The sequence below is a fragment of the Macrotis lagotis genome, chromosome 7, assembly GCF_037893015.1.
Source record: "Macrotis lagotis isolate mMagLag1 chromosome 7, bilby.v1.9.chrom.fasta, whole genome shotgun sequence".
NCBI lineage: Eukaryota > Metazoa > Chordata > Mammalia > Peramelemorphia > Peramelidae > Macrotis > Macrotis lagotis.
This window is the reverse complement of record NC_133664.1, coordinates 95,780,645-95,804,896: the sequence shown is the minus strand read 5'-3', so window position 1 is coordinate 95,804,896 and position 24,252 is coordinate 95,780,645. Positions and strand designations below refer to the sequence as shown.

Sequence of the window (24,252 nt, the reverse complement as noted above, 5' to 3'; positions counted from 1 at the left end):
TCAATAACATTTTCCTGTAAATGGAAACAGGGTTCAGCAGGTTTTGGGTAGGATTTGGGAACTGACCAAGGGGCTTACTTCAGCATTTCAACATGGTCAAAACTGAGGAAAAATGAGAGAGACAGACAGAGACAGAGAGAGAGACAGAGACAGAGACAGAGAGAGAGAGAGAGAGAGAGAGAGAGAGAGAGAGAGAGAGATCAGGTAGAGAAAATGATGTAGAGAAATAAGGTAGAGAAAATCAGTGAGGAATATGTACATCATAATGGCTGGGGCCAGAAGGGAGGAGGAAAGAGTTACTAATATTGGTGAGTTTTGAGGATTGATATAAGAGAGCTTCAGTCTTAAACTTCTTAGTGAAGCAGAAAGTTTAAGTCATTAACTCTCAGTTTGTATGATCTCAACTCCAACCATGTGCATCAAAAGGTACAAGGATCATATATCTAGAGCTGGAAGGGATTGCAGGTTATCTAGTCCCAACAACTCATTGATAATTATTTTTTAAGTACCTTCTCTCTGCCATTAACTGTGTTAAATGCCAGGGGCTAACAAAGACAAAATCAAAGTAGTCCCAGATGAGGTTATATTCTGACCTAGGAGATATATTGCATATATGTAGCAACATATCAAACATATAAATTCAAGGTAACCTTGTGAGTGGGATAATAGTCAAAGTGATAATAATCATAATGAGTTAGTATTTATATATCTCTTTAATTTACCAAAGACTTTACCAATATTATCTCATCTTATTCTCACATTTTGAACGTTAAAGTGCTGTTCTTCTGTTTTTTTATAGATTAGGAAACTGAAGGAGTAGACTTTGCCAGGGTCACACACCTACTAAATGTCTGAGGTTAGTACTGAAACAAATTTTCCTGACTTCAGGCATAATATTCTATCAACTGAACCACCTAACTACTAAGGCCAGAAGGTAGCTGTAGTGAGGTAAACTAGAAATAATCTCATGCTGAGGGTGGTGTTTGAAAAAAATCCAACAACCCAAGGATTCCAATGTGCAGAGGTAAGGAGAAAGAAGAAAAGAGATAGCCAGAGACAGACAAAGTAATGTGTAGTTTAAAAGAACTTGTTTGATTAGACAGCATAATTTATAGAATGGAGTAATGCTAAAATAGGATAGAAATGTAGCTTCAGGTCAGATTGTAAATGCCTCAAAGAGGAGGCTATATTTGATCCTAGGGCTTATTGGGGGTCACTGGAATTTATTGAGTACCGGGGGGAGAAAAGTGGTGATTATCATTATGAAAATTACTTTGAAAGCTATACAGAGGATCAATAGAGGTGGAAGAGATGAAGTTATTGAGGCTCTTACAATCATGATCTAAGCTGGTGGCTTGTGAGTGTAAAAGACAAGAGTCCTTATGAAAGAAAAAAAATGTGCATACCCTTTGATCCAGCAATACCACTACTGGGTCTGTATCCCAAAGAGATCATAAAAAAGGAAAAAAGATCCACATGTACCAAAATACTTTAGTGTAGCACTTTTTGTAATAGAAAGGAATTGGAAATTGAGGGAATGTCCATCATTTGAGGAGAGGCTGAACATGTTATGGAATACTATTGTTCTATAAGAAATCATGAGTGACCAGACTTTGGAAAAGCCTGGAAAGATTTGTATGAACTGATGCTGAATGTACACATTAACAGCAATATGGTAATATGGATCAACTATGATGGATGTAGCTCCTTTCAACAGTTCAGGGGTCAATGATAACCTTGAAAGACCTATTCTGGAAAATGATGTTCACATCCAGAAAAATAAAAACAATACTATGGAATCTGAATGCAAAGCAAAACATACTATGCTCACTTTTTATAAATGTCTTTTCTGTTTTTTATTTTTTCTCATAGTTCCCAGTCCTCCTTATTTCTAATTCTTCTTTCAAAACATGAAATATGTAAATATGTTAAATACAAAATACATAACTTTCACCAGATTGTTCACTGCCATGGGGTGGGCGGGGAGAAGAGAGAGTGGTAGAAAAATGGGGAATTTGCAAATGGATGGGGATTAAAAACTAAAAAAAAAAAGATTTAGCCACTTATTATTACTACCATTACAGAGATAGTTTGAAATGTGGGGCAAAAAAAAAATTTCCCCACTAATCCCTTGTTTATTCAGCTGTTGATCTTGGAGCATTTCTTAATGATCCATGTCTGTAACTTGCTGAAGTATCTGGGGAAAATTCAGGATTTTGGACATTTAATCAGTCTATTCTATCAAGAAATAGAAATAAACAAGTGATTCACAGACTTTTTAAATCACAGTTTTACTTTTATGTTTGTCAGGTCATTCATCCCCCAAACATTAAACTTTTATTCACTATTGAACATTTAGATATATTTTAATATTGATGATTTAGCATCATTTTAGTTCAACAAGAACCAATTGAACATTTCGTATATATATATAATATATATATACATAAATATATATGCAAAATACATTTTAATGTTGCAAACATTTAAGAAAGATGTTGAGAAGACTGGGAGTTTCCAGAAGAGGAATACATGAATTTGAAGGAAGTGGGTATGTTTATCAAGGAAAAAAGTTCAAGAGGAAATTGTAGAAACATAATTTTTAAAAAGTCCTTTTCCATTGTCTCCCCCCCAAATATTAAGAAATAATACTTGTCTCTTTAAAGCCCTTTACATATTTCTAGGGGAAAACCCACTGGAAAATGGATTGGTAAGTTGAGAATAAAAAAGCTTTTATAAGGAAATGAATTGAGGTTTATAACTTAGCTCCTAACTCTTTTCAAGTCAAAAAGTACAATATCAGGATTTCTTTGCTGAGGTCTCAAACTATATGGAGGCCAAAAAAAATTAAAAATAATCATCTCTACTCTTAAGAACTGGGGGGGGATTATGCAGATAACTATGTAAAGAGAAGATATATATACACTATTAACTTGAAATATTCACAGAGTAAAGTACTAAAATTATAGAGGACTGGGAAAGATTTCTTGCAAAAGGTGTAATTTGAGTTTAAGCTTGAGGAAAGTCAAAGAAGCTAGGCACCTGAGATAAAGAGACAGATGGTTCCAGGCATGGAAGACAGGCAGTGAAAATGTTTAATCCTAAAGGAAGGTTCCAGCAAGAAGACCAGTGTCAATGGATAACAAAATAAATAGAGGGAAATAAAGAATAAGAAGACTAGAAAGTTAGGAAAGTATCAGGTTATATTGAACTTTGAACACAAAGAGTTGATATTTTTATTTGATCCTGGAAATAAGAGGGAGCCACCAGAGTTTAATGAATAAGGAAGCAACATGGTCAGATCTGGGCTTTAGGATGATCAATTTGACAACTTAGCATAGGATGAACTGGAGTAAGGAAGAAAACTTGAAGCAGGGAGACCATTCAGAAGATTATTACAATAGTTTGGGTTGAGGTTGTGAGGGCTCCAGCATAGTAGCAGTGTCAAGGGTAAGAAGGGACATATATATATAATATGTATGTATATGAGAGATGTTTTGAAGATAAATTGACAGTATTTGAAAAGAGAATTTATATATATATATATATATATATATATATATATATATATTAAGAGAAAGAATGCAGGTTCAAAGATTATACCAGGGTTGTGAACCTGGAAAAGTAGATGGATATCCTTGACAATAACAGAGGAAGTTAGGAAGAAACAAGGGTCTACAAGGAAAGTTGGTTCAGTTTTGACAATGTCAAATTTAAAATGTCAATGGGGCATCCAGTACAAGATGTCCAATGAGCAAGTGGAGACATGAGAATAAAGGTCAGGATAGAAGTTAGAGGTGCACAAATAGATCTTAGAATCCTCTACATTGACATGAGTATATAAGTTGAGGGGAAACAAAGAGATCACCAACACAACAGTATAAAGAGAGAAGAAGGTCATCCATAATTTACTGTCAGGGTTAGATAAAGATCCTGCAAAGGACACTGAGAAGGAATAGTCAGGCAAGTGGGGGAGCAGGGACAGGAAAAAGTGTCACAAAAATCTAGTGAGTATCAAGGAGAAGGTGGTCACTAATATCAAAGACTTCAGAGATGTTGGGAAGGGTAAAGATTGCAAAAAGACAGTTAAGAGATCATTGATATATTTGAAGATAGTTGTTTCAATTGAATGATAAAGTTAGAAACCAGATTATAGAGAGTTAAGAAAATGAGAAGAAAGTCAATGGAAGCTCCAATTGTAGAAAGCTTTCTCAAGGGGATTGAGACAAAAAAGGATGGATGGATACTGATGATAGCTAGTGGGGATGGATGGTTCAAGTGAGAATCTTTTGAGAATGGGGAAGATCTTAGAACCTTGTAGGAAGTAGAGAAGCAGCCAGTAGGAGGGAGAAGCTGAAGATTAATAAGAAAGTAGAAATGATAGAGGAAGATCTGTTGGGTTAAATGGGTTGGGATGAGTTCATTTGCGCATGTAAAGGGATGTTCCTTAGTAAAAAGAAGGGCTACCTCTACAGGTGAAATAGCAATAAAAAATTGGAAGAAAGCATCTGAGTGGTATGGAATGAGAAGTAGGGTACTCTCAGTTAATATCCTGATAATTTTCAGTGAAATATGAGGCAAGATAGTCAGCTGAGAGTGTGGTAAGAAGAAACCTATAAAATTTAGCAAAGCTGCTGTGGTGAGTTAGTGAGTCTGATAGAGAAAAGAAAGGATTGCCTTGCTACTATGAAGCCCCAGTTGAGATTATGTAAGAAAAAATTGTAATGGTCTCAGCACAGTTCTGCAATTGTCTTCACCTTCATTCAATCCCATGTGAGTAAGAGTAAAGGGAGTAGATTGTATGAGTAATCTAAGGCTGAAGGTGGACAATTTTGTACAGCATTCCCTCACTAAAATCCAACTCCCTTGCATGGCATGACATCACCTCTGTGATGACATGTTCTTCTTTGATACTGAAGGACAACCATCAGTACACCAAGCAACAGAGTGGTAACTAGGAGAGGAGTGTGGGTGTCTGTGTTCTCTGTTTACATAAAGTCCTGGCAACTCCCTCAACAGTATGGAGAGAGAAAAGGGTCATCCAAGGTTTGCTGGCAGGGTTAGATAAACAACCTCAAACAAACACTGAGAAGGAATAGTCAGGCAAGTGGGGGAGCAGGGATAGGAAAAAGTAGTGTCACAAAAATCTAGTGAGTATCAAGGAGAAGAGGGTGGTCAATAGTATCAAAGAAACTCAAGAGAAGACTGGGTAGAATTGAATTGTTTGTGAACTTAGGACTTCAGGTAACTATGGGTAGCTAGAAGGAAGTGGAAAGATAAGGGCCCCAGTGGGAGCAAGGCAAATGTGGAGTTTGTAAATTTGCTTGAAATTCTAAGTCAGGGAAGAAATGTGATGGAATGACCTAAGGGTTCACAGTTAATCATAATAAAATGGATATGGAAACACAGAATAGCAGAAAGTAAGTAAATGAGAGAGAAGAATATGTCAGGGAGGTGAATAATAACCAGGATTATAAGAAACAGCTTTTCTGAGTAGCCTGTACAGATGCATAAATCACCAGATTCCTCTTTGGTCATGGCAGCCTCTTAGGTGACTTTTATTCCCTCCATTCCTTTCTTCTCCCTCAACTAATCAAAGTTCAAAAGTTGACTGGTACTCAAGGTCTTTGGGGAAAATGTTCTATTTCCCTGTGGAGAGACCTCAATCTCAGTACATGATGGCTAAGATAGGAGTGGGCTAGACAATTACTTTATTTCCTTTGTGAGATGTGTCATAATTATGATTCCCCCATTTTCATATTGAAAAGCAGCCTACAAATGGTTTAATAATTTGTAGAGCATTAGAGGGAACCCTAGCAAAATTTAGGGAAAGGAATCACAACATATTCCTCAGCATATCCTCAACTTTTAAATTGTATTTGTTACTTTTCTTCAAATGTTTCAATTCCCTGTTACCTCTATTGAATCCCATTTTCTCTTTGGGTTGTGCTCGAGAGGGGTCCCTAAGATTCAAAGAAGAAACAAAAGGCCAAAAGACCCTCTCCTCTCTTTTCCTTCACTCAAAACTTTTCCTCCCTTGAGTAGGTTTCTAGGTCAATCCAGTCCTGGAAGCTGGCACCATAGTCAATGCGTAACCTTAGAGTTACATACTAAACCCAGAATAGATCTTGTTTGTTCAGTGAGGCAAATCTTCAGCACCTGGTTACAAGTGAGTTGGTGAGATGTTTTTAGGAGGGTGACCAGAGGACTTAACCAGGTAGAGTTTTCTCTATAATCTTTTAGAATCTGTTCTACCTATTATACCACTGCCCCCACCACCACCATCTCCAGAAAGGGCTGTAAAAATCTCAGAGAAGCTTGCATTTACAAACTTACTGCTCACAGGGTCCTGCCCTTTTCTTAGACTCAGTGACACATATTCTATGTTTATGTGTGCATGCATGCAGGTACACACAAACAAACATACATCTTCCTTTCAAAACTGAGTATCTTTAGCCTTTCACAGAATCTCAACCTGCTCTCAGAGAAGGCTCAGATAGCCATTCACACTTCTGTGTAAAGCTAAGACACCATTTTCTTTCTCTGGGAAAGATCTGATTTCAAGTTTTCTCTGTAGAATGACAGGCTTTGAACAATTTGAGGGATTTTAGGTGTCCTATGCATGCATACAGAGATATTTGATCCTTCTCAAAGTCCCTGCCAAGATAGACATCTTCCAAATCTGTTTATGACTACCCTGATCTGGAGTGATTGCTGAAGAAATGTCACTTTTAAGTCCATTCATATTTCAAATATATATTCATAGATAATAACTCAGTGATATCTATTTGGTTCTAGACATTCCCAGGGTCTCAACCTGAACTCACCCTGTTTCTCGTTACTCTCCTGGGAAGGCTCGATTCCTCCTTCTTACTGCCACTCATTTTTCCTGTCAATGTAGCTTCTAAATAATCTGGCAGAAGGAAGTCACTCTTGGGAGGAGGGAGATTAGTGGAAAGGTCTCCCCTGGATCAGCAGTTTTCTTTCTCTAACCAAGGGACTGCAACTTAATATCTGTTATAGAAAGAAATCTTGTGATTGAGGAGAAAGTGAAAGTTACTCTGAGCTATGAGAGTTGCAGATTAAGGGAGGTGCCAGGACTTTATGTAAACAGAAAACATAGACACACACATTCCTCTCCTGCAGTTACTGCTGGGTTGCTTGGTGTGGTGATAGTTGTCTTTTATTCTCAAAAAAGAGCATGGCGTCACAAGGTGATGACCTTTGACAGGACACAGTTTTACTGAAACAATGTCAATTCAGTGATTGGGTAAAAGAGACATGAGAAAAGAGGCCAAGAATGACCACTTCCAAAAAAGATGAAGAAAAAAATTGTTGGGAGCTTAAGTCCCTCGGGGTATCTCAGTGATTGAGAAAGAAACTTGGAGTTCTCTTTTGCACAGTTCAAAGAAGGCACTTCCTCTTTGAGAGGGAAGACCCTCAAGATTTCTGGTAAAAACAAACTATTGTTATTTACATTTACTCTGAAGCAATCAGGGTCCAAACAATTACCAAGATAAAGAAAGAAAGAAGATGGAGTAGAGGAAGTTGTTCACATAAAAATTTGATATTTCTACAGTCAGATTTATAATTATTAAAGGGAGGAAAGCAGACAAAAATGTGTATTTCATCAGTGTGAAAGGGAAGAGGAACAGTTATTAGACACTAAAGTTACAAAAGTAGTGTAAGTGGTTGGATTAGTAGAAATGAGAGAATGGGAGGGTAGGAAAAAGGAGCACTATTTCCCTCCATGAGATTCTGAACTGTCCCAAATGATTATGAATAGAAAACTAGGCTTATTCCAGACTATCAATATTCAGAGCCACTTCCCAGTTTTAGAGGATATGACATCCTGCAAAAAATTTATAAATCTATGAAAGAATCTTTAATTCAAATCCTAGTTTTTTTCAATGACTTTTGACAAGTCATTTAACCTCTGTCTAAGCTAGATGTCTTTAATCTTTTATTTCTGATAAAAAAAACCTGGTTTCTCAGTCTCTAATTGGGGTTTGTAATGTTAACCTCTGCCCTCCTCAAAGTCTCTCTCTAACAATAAATCTGAAGACAGACTCTGTGTTGAAGTAGCCCGGTCCACCTCTATTTTCATACATAAGTTTAACTTTCATAGTTGGGTCAACAATTAGATCAAGTCCATCTTGAGAAGGCAGGAGATTGGTCTGGCTATCTTTATAAACTGACATAGAGCATACCTTATGGATGGGTTAGACAATCTTAAAGTAATCATTAAAGTAAGCAATGTTACCTTTATGTAGTAATATGTAACCTGATTGGTTGGTCTCCAAAATTTTATGATTTTCTTTGTGACATCTATAAATACTTATCCCTCTTAAGCCTGGGTTGACATCTTTAATGATATTTTTGACCTAAAAAAGATTTCTAGTTAAGATCTTAGAAAAAAATTCATATATAATCTTACTTTTTGTTATTTCATCTCTTAGTAATTGTGCCATGACTTGGATATAGAAACATAACTTGGAAAGAAGTTGACTTTTCAACCTGATAATACCACAAGAAGGGATCCCAGAGCTAGGGTAGATTTTGAGCTTGGCAAGGATAGTGACCTTGTAAAAAGGTGAGTCTGCCATTTTCCAACTCAATTGCTTTATTTTCAAACCTTTGCTTTGTTTAAAGTCAAAATATTCTCTAGAATTTTTATCTCTGAATTTTACTGAAATCCTTTCTTTGGTGAGAATTCCCTCTGATTAAATAGGTTATAGGTTCCCCTCCTGGTTTCTAGTGCTCCCTAGTATGAGAATTTTGTTCTAGTGTGTTTTGGTGTTTAAGCATGTCTCTGGAACCTTCTAGTGTGAGAGCAAAGTGGGTTTCTTTTGTTGTTTGTGTCTAAACATTTATTTGTTTATTTATTTTTGTCTTGGGACAATCTAAATCTAAGATTAGAGATCCAGCAGAAAAATCACCTGCTATTTCATGGCTAAACTTGGCTAATGATATTGTTAGCATTGGGGGTAAACTAACAAGTGATGCTTTTAAATTATATTGGTCTAAATGGGGTTCTTTCCATATGATTCAATTGGATCTTAAAACAAAATTAATTTTAAAAACTAATAAGATATATTGTTTTCATCACTAGTTTAGTGAAATGCTATAAAGAAAGCACAAAGCTGAAGTTTCTTCACTTAAAGTTGATAAAAAGTTTTCAGACCCAAATGATTCTTCTCCCTCAGTAGTCCCTCTTACTTCCAATTTGGTTGTTCTTTAAAAAGTCTCATCCATTTCCTCTTCACTGACTCCTGTTTGTCTTTATCCTTCAGCTTCAGTCCCTCCCTCTGAAGAGCTGATTAAGGTTTCAAAATTCACTTTGTTCTTCTCTTCAAAAGCTCCTGTTAAATTTGTCCTCCAGATTGTCTCTCTGTCCCCAGTTTCTGCCTTTCCCCTTTATTCATTGCCTTATTTACCCTCTCTTCCTCCTGAAGGCTCTAGTTTTGTAATGTGGTTCCACACAATTCTAATGAAGCCCCTCTGATGTTTGTCCCCCTCTATCCTACCTTCTCTAATACTGAAGAAAACCCTGCCTCTCTATATCCTCCCCAGCTATATTTCCTACTCAGTCATCTCCCCTTTTACTTCTCCTTAGCCTTCTTTTCTCCATCTCCTTCCCCTTCCCCTTCCCCTTCTCTTTCTTCTTTTTTCTTCTTCATCTCTTTCTACTTCTATTTCTTCTTCTCATCTCTTACTTTTGGAGATCCTGAAACATCTCTGGATAAGGTTTCCAAACCTAGACCTACTGGGATTTATCCTTTTAATGTAGTCAATAAAAGTGTCCTCAGACTATTCCAACTGACAAAGAGGGCTGGGTTACATTTTATATTAAACTTGTTATTGTCCCACAGGGGTGAACTGCAGGCTGTAAAAATGGATTTTCCAATCTTCAACATGATCTAGTAAATTTGTGATCAATTCAAGGTTGCTCTTCATACTTATCACCTGGGATCCTAGACATATGCCAGTTAGCTCTAACCCTAAAGGGGAAGCTAACAATTGATTTACGAACACAGAATTAAAAACAAACTTTGAGGAATTCTAGATGTCATACTGTGTAGCTTATACAAATCAGTAAAGACATTATCAGGATGCAAGAACTCTGGGAGATGCCTTAGTAGAGGTTACTCCCCAAGAAGAGGACTTTTCAAAAATCAAAAAGTATTATTCAATTATAAGATGAAATAGTATTTTAATTTTTAAAGGGTTTAGCAGAGGCTTTTGATACAAATTCTAACTTAGTTCATGATTGAAAAGGAGGAGACCAAACTCAGATCCTCTCTTTGTTTATAACCTTCTACTTTCTCTGTCATGAAATATTAACGTTAGTCAGTGATAAACTAAACATCCACAATTCATAGCTAAACCAGCTGCCCAGCTAGCTCAGACTTTGGAAACTCAGATGATCTTAAAGAGAAAAGGGAGTCATAAAGTGTATACTCTGCAACTCAAGAAATTAATAGCTTCCAAGTACCTCCAACTCATAGCCAGTGTGAACAAAAATTGCTAGGGACTCAAGATTGTTGTAAAAAAACCCAGGATTTTGGAATAAGGAATGTAGGAATTATGCAGAATCAGAGAAACCTGGAATCAAAAAGTCTCTCCCTATAGCCTTAGAGGTGCAATGAGGAAGATTTGCAAGATCCTTATTTGTCCATCTCTGTCCATCTGCCAACAAGGAGAGTTGCCCATGGTCATACAAGGCTACCCCATCTCTGTTCTAATGGACACTGAGGCTACTTTGTTGTTCTGGATCCTAGCTAAAACCCTCCCGTCTACTTTGGAGTAATGAAAGTAGGTTAGTGTAGGGATATCTAACAAACTTTTCTGAGCATTACAAACTTTTTTCTGTCTGCTATTCAGGGACAGGAACATTTGCAACATACTTTCCTTCTAGTTCCTAAATCTCCTTGTCACCTTCCTGGCTGTGATATTCTATCCTTTCTCTCTGCAATGCTTAGATATACTCTTCCCCGCTCCCCCCCCCCCACTGTAGGGGAGAGCATTGTTTCCCGTCTCAATGTCTGCAGCAGCCCTGTCTATTCTCTCAGCCTCAGGGAAGGGAGTCACTGTATTTTGCCAAGGTCTCATCCTAGTTATGGGTAACAGATTATATGGATATTAGATGAATTGCCACAGTCACCTCACTAAAGGTCCAGATTGATTTTTCTTGCCCTCTCCCATGTATTGCTCAGTACCTGCTCCCTCCCACTGCTGTTGAAGGTGCTAGTTCTCTGATCCAAAGTTACATTTTCAAGGAATTTTTTATAGCTATACATCTCCATGTAACATGCCATTTTTCTAGTAAAGATAATAACATTTGGTTGTCCTTCATGTTTGAAAAAGACCATGACATTAAGGGGGTGATGCCATGATAAGCATGTGAATTGGATTTTAGTGAGGGGGTGCTACCAGCCTCACTATCTTCTCCAGAGTTATCTGGGTCTGGGGCCAGTTATGAAAGCTGAAAGTAAAGGCTGAAGGAGGATGCATGATTTTCATGCTTTTACATTTACATCCTTCATTACATGCTGTTAATGTTATCTTCCTACCTAGCTCACTTGTGGTGCTCAACCCCCACATTTTGTTTTCACTCATTCCTCTGTCAAACTATTGTGTTCACTGTGGTTGATTTGTTCAGTGCTTACTTTTCTATTCCTGTCCATCCCACTGGTCAATATCTTTTGACTTTTACATGGGGAGGACAACAATAAACTTGGAATGTTTTCCCTTAAGGTTTCTTTGAATCTCCATATTTTTTTCATGTTTTATATGATGACCTCTCTTCTTTTGTCTTCACCTATGGTTCAGTGCTCCTTTAATATGCGAATGGATTTAATGCTCTGCTCCCCTGATTTATCTTCAGGGGAGGGGGGGATGTTATAGAGCTTCTCAAATTCCTAGCTTTAAATGGTCATAAAGCTCTTGTTGCCCCTCTGTAAAAGTTTTAGCACATCTAATATATCAGGGTATATTGTCTCCCTGTATCTTCCTGAATCTAGGTAATGCATGATTTATCCCTTCCCTCTTCAAAGAGATAGCTTCAGGCATTTTTAGATATCATTGGGTGCTGTCACTCTTGAATAATTGAATTTTCTATTTTAGCTTGACCCTCATATAAAGCCCTGCAATATCAAAATTCTGATTTCCTTTGCTTGTCTGAAGAACAGCATGAGGTTCTGAAATCTGTTCATCTCTCTTTCTCTCTAAATCCCCTGTATTTGGTCTCCCCAGTTTTTCCATACTTTTTGTGCTTTTTGCAATGGAAAAGGAATGGAATGCAGTAGGAGTTTTAGCATAGAAATATAGGAATAGGTACAGACTGGTGGGTTATTATAGCAGCCAGGGGTCTGTCACCTTTCTTAAGGAGTTTTATTGTTATAGTTGAGCCCATTAAACAAGCTTAGTATATCATATATGACTCCCCAGTGACTCTTCTTGTACCCCATGCAGTTGAGGCACTCCTCAGCTCACATCCCACCCAGCATTTATCAAACAGTCATCTGGCAACAATTAAAATCCAGTAACTTATTCACCCTCATGTCATTGTCAAAAGACTTAATGTACTTGACCCTGATGATTTTTTAGAAACTATCCCTAACCTGGAGACAGATCAGCCTGTGAGTAGTGACTGTGAGCATGATCCTGCTAACCATCACTGAATCACGATTCTGGATCACCTTCTGACATCAAGAACATACCTCAAAGAGACATCCAACTCTGAAGCTGACCTCACAGCTTTTATAGATGGCTCCTGTTTAAGGAACTCTGATGGGCAAGTGGTTTCAGGTTTCAGGTTCAGTGACATGACCATGACAGATAAAGTACTTGAGTCCTCCCCCATCATTTACATCAGTCCTTGCTAAAACACCTGCACCATTTAAGTCATGGAGGTGTTGATAAGCTTTATGAGCTTGCTTCATAGCACTTGTGGGGAATATCATAGAAGGAGCTAAGGACTGGGAGTGTCTCTACCTCCAGATAGTGTGTGGCAGACCTGCTGTAGTTGATCCTTCCTTCTATGGACAAGTGGTTTCAGATTTGAGGTGCAGTGACATGACCACAACAGAAAAGGTACTTGAGTCCACTGCTCTCTGCTCACTTGGTCCAGCAGGCCAAGTTGGAAGCTGCATTTAGGGCTTGTGAACTAGAAAAAGGTCTGAAAATTACCAACTACATACATAGTAGGTATGCTTTGGAGTGTCACAAGACTCTGGGATGTTGTAGAAGGAAATGGAATTTTTAACTTCCGCTAGGCAAACCATTAAAAATAGCAACGGGAATCCAGGTTGCTGGATTGTCTGCTGCTCCCCAAGCAAGTGGCTGTTGTTAAACTGCTAGCAATTCTTGTGACTCGACTCCTGAAGTTCAAGGGAATCTACTGGCTGACCAGGCAGCAAGGGAGTTAGTACTTTCCCAATTCCTCTTATGCTCTCCTATACCATACCCACTGCACTCCCACCAACTGACTTAGAAGCTTTAACAAAGGAATAAGTCTTAATTGCTATAGAGGCAATACACCAATGGGAATCAAGAGGGTGTATATAAGACCTAGAATCAGAACTTTGCAAATGTGAACTGTGAGTTGTCCTCCCCCATCAGCTATATCAGCCTTTGCTAAAATACTTGCACCATTTAAGTCATTGGGATGTTGATAAGCTTTTTGAGCTTGCTTCATAGCACTGGTGGGGAATATCAAAGAAGGCAGCTAAGGATTGGGAGTTCTTCTGCCTCCAGATATTGTGATGGCAGACCTGCTGCAGTTGGTCCTATCTTCTATGGTAGTAAATTATTCCTTACCAAAACTACTTGTACTGATGGGGCTTGACCAAAAAGCACTGAACTGACAAGATAAGGAACCAAGTTCCTAATTGGGACCACTATTGAGGATACATCTGTGTAGAAAAGAGGTATAGACCTGTTTCCAGTGGCATAAATAGTAATCTCTGCCTAAATCCTTCCTTTGGCATGATTCTTTCTCAAAGGTGGCTTGCATATAATGATACCTCTAGATATTCATTTAATGATGGCCTTAGCTCATGAAGTGAGAGTCCTACATACTTAAGAACTCCATATATTATTTTATTTTTCCTCATTCTGCCATTTCTAAGGACGTTCTTCATGTGTGGCCCATCTTTCTATCAAATTATTCCTCCTAGGTGGACAGGATTACATATGATTATACAAATAGTACCAAATCTTCATTATATTCCTGGACATACCCCTATACCTTTGCTGGTCTATGACTTCATAACTGCTGAGCCTTGCCCCTCAGTCTGGCCGTCTCTTCCCAATGTGCATTCACACTCCTGCCCCTTATCATAGCAGGCACTGTTGTGGCCACTGCTTATAACTTCACAAGAGGTTTATTAGATCCTGTCTATGGGGGTGGAGCCAAGATGCTGGAGTGGAGGCAAGAAGTCCCAGAAGCTCTCCCCCAGATCACTCCAAATGTCTTAAAATTGTGACTCTAATCAAATTCTAGAGTGGCAGAATCCACAGAAAGACTGAGTGAAACAATTTTCTGATCCAAGACAACTTGGAAGATCTGTGAGAAGGGTCAGTTTCACCAGGATTGGAAAGGGCCACAGGGCATCCAGGGCCACACTGCCCAGGAAAGATGAGCTCCAATTTTCCAGGAATGGCCAGCAGGGCTCCTGGATCCATGGGAGGCACTTGGGTCCATGGCAGGGGGGTGGTTTCCAAACCTCTCAGTCCAGGAATTGCCAAGGACAACTTGGAAGGTCAATGGTAACTCTCTGCAGTCCAGAGTGAACACAGAGCTCAGACTGGTGCAGACCTCAATGTAGCCCAACCCTGGGAAGCTTTGGAGCCACCTAACAATTGTTTCCAGAGCATTCAGCCCACAGATGGTTAGAGGGTTGGGGGAGACTGCAGAGGTCTCTCCACTACTGCTGGGACAGGACTCTGCTGCTTTGCCCATATTTCAGTTGAAGGCTTAGTCTGGGCCCCCATACTACTATAGATGGAGCAGATACCTTCCACACAGCTCCACGGCACAACGGAGTACAGACCAGATAAGCCAGGAGAGCAGTCAGAGCCTCTCATAAGACATTGGAGGAATTGAGGTATTGAGGTCCCGGGGGGGGGGGGTTGTAAAACCCATCAAAAATTTGGGAAAGTGTGTTAAAATTAGATCATAGGCTGGGGGAAATGAGCAAACAACAGAAGGAAAATATTCTGCCCTTAGACAATTACTTTGGTCCCATGGAAGATCAAAACACACTCAGAAGATAACAAAGTCAACCTTCTGTATCCAAAGCCTCCAAGAAAAATAGGAATTGGTCTCAGTCTATGGAAGAACTCAAAAAAGATTTTGAAAATCAAGTAAGGGAAGTAGAGGAAAAATTTTGAAGAGAAATAAGAGCGATCTGGGAAAATCATGAAAACCAAGTCAACCACTTGGTGAAGGAAATATAATAAAAAAACAAAAACAAAGAAAACATGTTAAAAACCAGTTTAGATCAAATGGGAAAAGCAGTACAAAAGGTCAATGAGGAGAAAGATAACTTAAAAACTAGAACTGACCAGATGGAAAAGGAGATTAAAAAAAGCTTTCTGAAGAATGTAACTCCTTCAAATGTAGAATGGTATTAAGGGAAGCTGATGACTTTGTGAGAAATCAAGAAACAATAAAACAAAACCAAAAGAATGAAAAACTAGAAGATAATGTGAAATATCTTATTGTAAAAACAACTGACCTGGAAAACAGATCCAGGAGAGATAATTTAAAAATTATTGGACTCCCTGAAAGTCATGATTTGGAAAAGAGTCTAGATTTCATTTTAAAAGTATTTCCATGATAGAAGCAGAGGATAAAATAAAAAATCAAGGGAATTCACTGATCATCTCCTGAAAGAGATCCTCCCAAACAAACTCCTAGTAATATTATGGCCAAATTCCAAAACTGGTAAGTCAAAGAGAAAATATTACAAGCAACCAGAAAGAAACAATTCAGATATCGTGGAGCTAGAATCAGAATCACACAGAATTTAGCAGCATCTACACTAAGGGCTTGTAGGACTTTGAATATGATATTCTGGAAGGCAAAAGAGCTTGGATTACAGCTGAGAATCAACTACCCAGCAAAACTGAACATCCTTTTTCAGGGGAAAAGATGGATATTCAATTGAATAGGTGACTTTCAAACTTTCCTGTTGAAATGACCAGAGCTGAAGAGAAAGTTTTATCATCATGTACAGAACTCAGGTGAAGCAGAGAGATGGTGGATGGGAAGGGCAAATTAGGAGGGATTTAATGATGTTGAATTCCTTATATTCCTGCATGGGGAGATGATACTGATAACTCATATGGTTAAAACATTTAGAAGGAGCATATAAAGACAAGGCACAGGAGGAAGCTGAATATGAAGGTTACTGGGAGAGAAAGGAATGTTTTGGAAGAAAGGGAAAGGAGAGGTAGAATGGGCTAAGATATTTCATTCAAAGTGATAAGAAAAAGTTTTCACAATGGAGTGGAAGTGGGGAAGGTAAGGGGGAATGAGTGAGACTTCATTCTCATCAGAAGTGGCTCAGAGAGGAAATAACATATGCACTTTATAGGATATAGAAATCTCTTTTATCTTGGAGGAAAATGATAGGAAAGGGATGAGGTTTGGGGGAAGGGAGGAGGTATAGGTGATAGAAGAGAGAGAGAAGATCATGGGAGAGGGTAGTCAGATACAACATATTTTTGAGGTGGGACAGGGTGAAAGGAGAGAGAGAGAATAGAATAAAAAGGATCGGGGAGGAATAGGATGGAGGGAAATACAGATAACAGTAATAGCAACTGAGGGGAAAATATTGAAGCAACTTCTCTGATGAACTTATGGTAAAGAATGCAATACGTCCCAGAGATGGTATCTGAACACAGACTGAAGAATACTTTTTTTCCCCTCACTTTATTTTTCTTGAGATTTCTCTATCTTTGCAGTGGTGGTGGGGGGATGATTATGTTTACTTTTACAGAAAGACTATTGTAGTAATGTGAAAATAAATAAATAAAATGTAAAAATAAATAAGCAAATTAAATGTGAAAAATGTAAAAATACATCTATGGAGATTGCTGATATGAATGAGGAGATAGCAATAATGGTGAAAAATCTGAAGGGTGAAGTTGACATTCTGGTGGGAGTAATTTTGTAAATCGTATGGATTCACTCTTAGTGGCAAAAGGAGGGAGGTCTGCAGTTTTCTCAGTGAGGAACATTGTTTTTATGTTAATAAGTTTCAAGAGACATAGAACCATATAGATATATTTTAGACTTGTGCCACTTGTTTACTAGAGCAAATATCAAGCCACTCATGGTATGACATTTTTAGTTCTTTTCCTTCAGGTATGGGTAGTTTAATCAGTTCTTTCCTTTTGTCTTCTTCTGGAGTAATGGCTATCCTTACCCTTATCCTGCTTGGGGTAGGGGAGAGCTGGCTTTGCTGAATAAGTTGGTGATATTTATGTTTGTTTTTCCTCAGCTGGCAGGAACTGATGCTGCTTCATCAAATAAAGAGGTTTTGAGGGACCTTCTTTTCTTGCCCTCTGGGAAAGAATAAGGAGTTTCTGTACTCCTTTTCTTCCAGTCTACAGGTAGTGTCATGCACCCCTTTGACCCATAGGAGGATTAGTAAAACATTTTGTAGTAGTAGTTTTTATATTTTAAAACATGGTACTAGTAAATGTTTATAATGACAATATTTTACAAAAACCATTTATAAAAGTTGGAATGTATAATAATAATAATAATAATAATTTTTAGTATTCATTTTTTCTTCTTTCCTCTTCTTTAATTTCTATAATGATATCCAGCCATTATCATTGTGAAATTGTGTTCAATATTTAATTTTATGAACTGAACTCACTTGAAGTTCTGAGTTATTGGAATTTGCTATTCAAGATTTTATGGGATTGTTTAATTGATATTATTATTTGTCTGACTTCAGGTATGATCAGCAAAGAAAATGCTATTGGTCCAATGTTCTATTGATACCAGTATTCCTATGGGGATTGGATACTCTGCAGGTTACAGGGTCATTGGGAAAGGCTGGGAAAACAGCTTTTTAGCTACTTGGTTTCCCAATATGACATTTAGAAATGTCTCACCTAGAACATTTAAAAATCTGGTTCAAGGCATTTTGTCATCTACATAGCCTTGCCTGGGAATTGAGTTCTAAATAAAAATTATAATAAAGAAATTTTCCTTTTCTTATTATCCCTGGTCTTTATGGTAAATTGTGGTAATCATGTCAGGTGATCAATTTTAAAATAAGTGGTACAAAATTAAGTCATTGACCTACAATTATCTAAATCCTACTAGCCAATCCTACTAGCTATAGCTTTGGTATTTGTTGTTAGCTTCACTTTCCTGTGGTAATGAGAGTCCTTTAATTTTTTAAATAATACTAAGAGGACATTCAAGTGAAATAATAATGAGTTTTGTGATATCAAGAGATGAATATTAAAACAACTTTAGCTTCTGTTTTAAGGAAAGGAATGTTAGCTAAGTGCATGAGAATAAGAATGAACTGTGCACAATTTTAAAAATATTTTAAAGGAACAATGCATTTTCAGTTAAGAATTTTTAAAAAATTTTTGACTCATTTAAAAAAAAATAGTAAAAGATTAAAACTGTTCTTTTTGTAAATCACTTACTGAATACACACTTCCAAAAAATTTGATCAAAAGTATAATTTGTCAACTGTCAATGAATTTACTTTTTTAAAAAATTTAAGACAATGGGGTTAAATGACTTGCCCAAGGTCAAACAGCTAGGCAATTATTAAGTGTCTGAAGTTGGATTTGAACTCAGGTCCTCCTGACTCCAGGGCTGGTGCCCTATCTACTATACCACCTAGCTGAATTTATTTTTTTTTTTTATTAGAGATTGCTATTCTGATGATGTGGATATATAAGTGTAATTTAAATTTTCCAAATGGGGGAAATGAATACAGTTTTTAATTTCTATTTGCAACTGAATTTTTATTGTTTATATCAAAATGACAATTGGCAAATCAAATTGCAATCTTCACATGATCTAAGAGATTTCAGAATTTCAGAAACATATTTTGATTTGTTTAAAATTTGTGTTAAGAAATTCTTTCACTAGAGAGATCTCTACAAATAACTTGGATTGAAGAGGACCTCTAGAACAACATTTGAAGCCACAAAACTGCATCAAATGGCTCCAGAAGAAATGGACCTGAATTTTTTCTTTGCTGTTTTGCTCTTCTAAACTGTATGAGCTATACAAGTCAAGGGGGGCTGCTTCCTTTTGACCTTTATAATTTGCCCTTTTTTGACATTGTAATTGTGTCACTCATTTTTATATACAATGGACCTTTCATTGCCTGCCCATATTTCTTGGCAGGTTCCAAAAATATGTTATTCTCTTCTAATATGTCCATCATCTCCCTATATCTTTATTTGATAAATATAGAATTAATACAAGTGTCATCTTTGATTAAAATAGGGGAATATCTAAGTTATATTTCTTTAATCTTACTGATCAAAAGTTGGTTTCTTGCCTCTAATTGGTGTTTGTAAGTCTGAGTGTTAGCCTCTGTGCCTCTCCAGCCCCCATAGACTGTCTGTATGCAGCAGCCTGGTCCACTGCAACAAGTTTGACTTTCATAGTTGTTTCAACAATTAGACAAAGATATCCTGAGAAAGCATGAAACTAGTCTACATATCTCTATCTGACATAGGGCAGACCTTATGGATGGGTAGAGAATCAAGAAAATAACACCTTTATGTACTATTCTATAACCTGATTGGCCACCAAAAATTTATAACTCTTTGTGTGATTTCTATAAATACTTTCCCCCTATTAAGTTCTGGATTGATATCTTTAATGATATCTTCCAACTATAGGTTTCTAGCTGAGAATAAAAACTTTATATATATATATGTAACCTAATTCTTTGTTATTTCATTTTAACCTAAAATAATTAAGGTTAAAACCTCATTGATTATATTTCCTGATGTTTAAAAGACAAGGATAGTTAGAGATATTGCTAGTCATTTTGTCATGCAGAACAAATGATATTAATATTTCCAAGGCAGGCAACAAGAACAGTGCATTCTCAAATTAACTTTGTAATTCATGTAATAAAAAACAATAAAAATAACAATGATAAATTCTGTTGGACAAGAAGGAAATCAAATGCTTCTGTGTAATGGAAGGAACTCAAGGGCTAAAGTTTTGGGCCCTAGAGCAAAGTCTTAAACTTTACTTCTATTTAAAGATCTGAAGACAATATTTCCTGCTCTTCTTCTCCTAGGGAAAATAGGATTAAGAGCCAAAAGGCACTGAGAAAATTTAGTCCAGCCCTCCCATTTTACTAAACAGATCTAAGGATAAGAAGCAACTGAAGAAAAAAAGATTCAAACCCAGATCTTTTAAGTCTAAATCCATTTTCTATCCCCCTTATAATATTCTGATCTCTATTAGAATCAGATGAGATAATATGTAAAATTATAACTCTGGTCTTGTGGTGTGGAAGATAGTGTCTCTGACCTCTTAAGCTTAGTCCTGGGTCCAATCTCCACACTCTTTCCCCTCTTCAAGGCACAGCTGGGGTCCAGGCACACTATATTGGAAATTATCTTACTCCCTGAGAACCCTCCAAAGGGCTATAATCTTCAGTTCTCTCCTCTGTCCTGGGTCCAAGACTGAGAACTCAGTTTTCCTGTAAATGCTGACAGCCTGTAGTATCCCATATTACTGCTTCTACACTCACCAGATGTATGCTGGTTCCTCATTGCCCAAGATCAATCTCACCTGCACAGCTGGGCATGGACCTTGCTCCCTCCACTCTCTCAGTGGTGAAAATTCCTGTGACTGAGGCAAGAGGCTACCTGCCAACACTGCCGCTTCTTGCTGTGTCAGGTAGTTTGCATGAAGGTGATCTCACTTCACTCAAATAGCAGAACTTCAGTCCTGGGATATCTCTTCAGATCTTTTCCAGTTGTCCCAGCAGGAATACTCTTCTGCTACAACATGTGTCTGGCTTTGCCCCTCTACTTTCACCCTGAAGTGTTAGTAGATGAAATCTAGAAAGCTTGGAATTTTCTGACCTACTCCACCAACTTTTCAGGATCCCCTCCTGAGTTGTTTAAATCTTAAGTGTCCCAGAGATATGTAATTAGAGATAGATCCAGGAGAGTAGGGACATGGCTTCCTCAGGCTCTTCATTGCCTCTTATTTATTTTCTTTGTATTTATTCATTTACACCTTATATGTATGTATTTGCGGTTTCCTCCACTGAGATGTAAACTCTTTGAGACATTATCTTTAATTCCTAGAATATACTAAGGACTTAATAGCAAAAGCAACTAGCAATTATTTGTTGATCGACAGATTTAATGACAGCACTTTGCTGAAGTTGTTGTTTTCTACTAGTCCACAGTATTTCATCTCAACTAAATATTGAAGTCATTATAAGAAAGAAGGGCCTGATATCCAGGAGAAATTAATTATTTGCTTTACTTTCTGTTTAAGCCCACACTCAATAAATGGTTGCCTAACCCATACTGGGTATGAATTCTTTTAATTATTAGAACCATTCATTCCCATTAGTAATATTTGCTAACTCAAAACATTATGTAGAAATGATTTAGGATTGTCATTTTCTTCAATGAATTTTTGTGCTTCTTTTTTCCATTTGACTAATTCTGCTTTAGGGTTGAAAACTGACTGCAATAAAAGAGATTGAAACAGTGTTGAGTCAATGACACTGATTTAAAGGGTCCATAGTCCTCCCTAATGAAGAGGATCTCAGATTTGCCTCATAATCTGCCCTCTTTTTCCAAGGTTCTATTTTTTTGAATAGGATTACCTAGACATTCTAGAGTAATTAGACAAAATAAAGAATAATTCTATCAGTTGGCATATGACACATACACTAAAATAGGTAAAACAATGTCATCAGGATCACAAGTGGAGAGAAGCAAGGGATATCTCCATTGATTGTGTGGTCACAAGATTGTTACTTGCTCATGTTTGACACAAGTATAAATAGCCCAGAAGTATAAAAATAAATTGAGGGGCTTGGTCACTATTACAAGAAAAAATGAGGAAGAGGGCCTCTAGCTAGCTTCCTATGATAACACAAATGATTTTACAATTTGCAATTCACAATTCTGGAACCTAAAATAAAGAATTTATAATCATTATCCATATAGAATCATGTGAAATTGATTGATGCTGCCATATGAATTATTTCTCACGCTGCTTTTTTGTACCTTTTTTATCCTTTGATCTAGTATGGTTTGTTGTTGTTGGGGTTTTTTTGTTTGTTTTATTTTTTGGTGATCTCTTTGTCCAGCATCACACAGCTATTAAGCATCACGTGTCTGAAGTTTATTTGAACTCAGGTTCCTCTGACTCCCAAGACTGTTATTCTGTCCTCCACTTCACCTAGTTGCCCCTAGTAAGCTTTTTAAGATGTTATTTTCTTTAGTTTTTTTATTTCTTTTACCAAGTCATTGAATCCTTATTCATGATTTTTAATTACATGTAAAAATAATTTTCAACATTCATTTCTTGGTAAGATTTTGAGTTCCAAATTTTTCTTTCTCCCTGTCTTCTATCCTACTCCCTAATCAATTGAGTTATGTTGCTCATGTGATATAGGTTGTGCATGTGCAATCCTGGCAACATATCAGTCATATTATGAAAGAAGAATTAGAAAAAAAAGAGGAAACCACAAGAAATATCTCCCCCCTCCTGCAAATTTAAAAAGTGAATATAGTATGCTTCAGTCTGCATTCAAACTCCATAATTCTTTCTCTGGATGTGGTAGGTGCTTTCTACCAAAAGTCTTTTTGAATTGTCTTTGATCACTGTATTTCTGAGAAGAGCCAAGTATATCATAGATCATCTAACAATATTGCTCTTAATGCGTACAATGTTCTCCTGCTTCTGCTCATTTCACTAAGTATCAGTTCATGTAAGTCTCTCCAGATTTTTCTGAAAACTGCCTGCTTATGATTTCTTACAGAACAATGGTATTCCATCACATTTATATGTTAAATTTGTTCATCCATTCCCTAATTGATCAGTATTCTCTCAATTTCCAATTCTTTGCCACAGTGAAAAGCTAAAAATATTTTTATTTATCTGGATCTTTTCCCTTTTGTTATGATCTCTTTGTAAGAGTATTGTTGGATCAAAGGGCATGCACAGTTTGATTGCTATCTGTACATAATTCCAAATTGCTCTCCAAAATGGTTGGATCAGTTCCTAACTCAATCAGGAATACATTTGTGATCCAGTTTTCCAACATGCCCTCCAACATTTATCATTTCCCTTTTTTGTCATATTAAACAATCTGATAGTTGTGAAGTGTTACTTCAGTGCTGTTTAAATGTGAATTTGTCTAATCAATAGCGATTTAGAGTATTTTTTTTCATGATTATAGAGAGATTTAATTTCTTCACATGAACATTGCCTGTTGATATCCTTTGACAATTTACTTATTGGAGAATGATTTGTATTCTTATCAGTTTTACTCAGTTCTATTTACATTTTAGAATAAGATCTTAATTAGAAACACTGGCTGTAAAAATATCTTTTTCCCAAATTTTTATTTCCTTTTAATCTTGGCTGCATTGGGTTTGTTTGTGCAAAACATTTTTAGTAAAATATAATGAAAATTATCCATTTTGCTTTTACTTATACTCTTTGCCTTTAGTTCTAAATTCTTCCCACTTCATTAATCTGACGGAAAACTGTTTCTCTTTCTCTTAATTGGCCTGTGGTATCACCCTTTATGTCTACATCTTGTTTTCATTTTGACATTATCTTGGTATAGATAGTGAGATGTTGGTACATGTCTAATTTCTGCCACATTACTTTCTAGTTTTCCCAGTAGGTTTTGTCAAATAGTGAGGTTTTAATCTAGAAACTGGAGTGTTTGAGTTTCTCGAACAATAGATTACTATAGTCATTAACTACTATTTCTTTTGTATCTAATCTATTACACTGATCCACTACTTTAATTGTTAGCCACTATCAAATATTTTGGATGACTGCTGCTTTATAATATAATTTTAGATATGGTATGACTTGGCCACCTTCCTTTGGATTTTATTTCATTAATTCTCTGGACCTTCCTGAGCTTTTGTTCCTCCAGATGAATTTTATTACTATCTTTTATAACTCTATAAAATAAGTTTTGGTAATTTAATTGGAATGGCACTGAATAAGGATGTTAA

At 36.9% G+C, this 24,252-nt stretch overlaps 1 protein-coding gene and 1 long non-coding RNA gene across 2 annotated transcripts in view; one reads left to right on the top strand and one right to left on the bottom strand.

Moving 5' to 3' along the window:
- Positions 1-7,020, bottom strand: part of LOC141494085 (neoverrucotoxin subunit beta-like) — a 45,582-nt gene extending 38,562 nt beyond the window's left edge. Inside the window, 1 exon segment of the mRNA XM_074195243.1 lies at positions 6,828-7,020. The gene's annotated coding sequence lies outside the window, so the exon portion shown is untranslated.
- Positions 7,021-7,201: 181 nt separating this feature from the next.
- Positions 7,202-19,932, top strand: LOC141492764 (uncharacterized). The gene is made up of 4 exons (XR_012470045.1): positions 7,202-7,452; positions 8,460-8,593; positions 17,514-17,625; positions 19,127-19,932. It is a non-coding gene; the product is annotated as an uncharacterized LOC141492764 (long non-coding RNA).
- The last annotated feature ends 4,320 nt before the right edge of the window (positions 19,933-24,252 follow it).